Source organism: Acanthisitta chloris, unplaced genomic scaffold (assembly GCF_000695815.1).
Source record: "Acanthisitta chloris isolate BGI_N310 unplaced genomic scaffold, ASM69581v1 scaffold42750, whole genome shotgun sequence".
In the NCBI taxonomy this organism is placed as follows: Eukaryota; Metazoa; Chordata; class Aves; order Passeriformes; family Acanthisittidae; genus Acanthisitta; species Acanthisitta chloris.
The window spans coordinates 898-1,129 of record NW_008650660.1 but is presented as its reverse complement, the minus strand read 5'-3'; the positions used below and the strand labels follow the sequence as shown (position 1 = coordinate 1,129).

The 232-nt window shown below is 55.6% G+C and overlaps 1 protein-coding gene across 1 annotated transcript in view; it reads left to right on the top strand.

The window, feature by feature from the left end:
* The window catches only part of LOC103797529 (vitelline membrane outer layer protein 1 homolog), a 1,732-nt gene that overhangs the window by 811 nt on the left and 689 nt on the right, over positions 1–232 (top strand). The gene's annotated exons all lie outside the window — the stretch shown is intronic.

Below are 232 nucleotides of genomic sequence, written 5' to 3'. Positions count from 1 at the left end.
ATGCCCACCTTGACCCATCCATTTCCACCAGAACCCAACCATGACCACCATGACCCAACCATGACCACCATGACTCAACCATGACCACCATGGCCCAACCATGGCCACCTTGACTCATCCATTTCCATCAGAACCCGACCATGACCACCATGACCCAACCATGACCACCATGACTCAACCATGACCACCATGGCCCAACCATGGCCACCACGGCCCAACCATGGCCACCATA